This window comes from Tarenaya hassleriana, unplaced genomic scaffold, assembly GCF_000463585.1.
Source record: "Tarenaya hassleriana unplaced genomic scaffold, ASM46358v1 Cleome200, whole genome shotgun sequence".
NCBI lineage: Eukaryota > Viridiplantae > Streptophyta > Magnoliopsida > Brassicales > Cleomaceae > Tarenaya > Tarenaya hassleriana.
The window spans coordinates 67,888-68,581 of NW_010965374.1; positions in this window are offsets into that span (position 1 = coordinate 67,888).

Genomic DNA, 694 nt, shown 5'->3' on the forward strand with positions numbered 1-694 from the left:
CTACAAAAAAACCCCAAATTCCAACCGGCAAATCGTTGGAAATGGCCGAAAATCCGTTGGAATTCGACTTTTCCAACGGATTTCCAACGGATATATCCGTTGGAAATCAGTCGTTAGAAACGCAGATCCGTTGGAATTCCGTGGCAAATTCCAAACGGAATTCCAACGCCTTCATCCGTTGGAATATTTCAACGGATTTCCAACAGTTCTTCCGTGGTATATTTTCAACGGAATTCCAACGGATTTGTTCGTCGGGATATATCAACGGAAATTCCAACGGACATCCGTGGCTACTTTCCGACGGGACCGTTAGAAATATTCCAATGGATTTACAACAGTATTTGCCACGGATATCCGTTGGAATTTCCGTTGGAAATGCCGTCGAAATGTTACAACGGTATTTACAACGGCCGTCCGTTGGAATTCAAAATTCTTTCCAACGGCGATCCGTTGGAATAACCGTTGGAAAACACAAAAAAATAAATAAAAAAATAAAATAAATATTTAAAAATAAAATAAATGTTTTATTTATTTTATTTTTCAATATTTATTTTATTTTTTTATTTATTTATATATATTATATATTAATAAATATATATTAATATATATAAATAAATAAATATATATATATATAAAATAAAACCAAAATAAAATTAAAATATTAAAAAAACAATTGTTCGAATATTACAAAAAT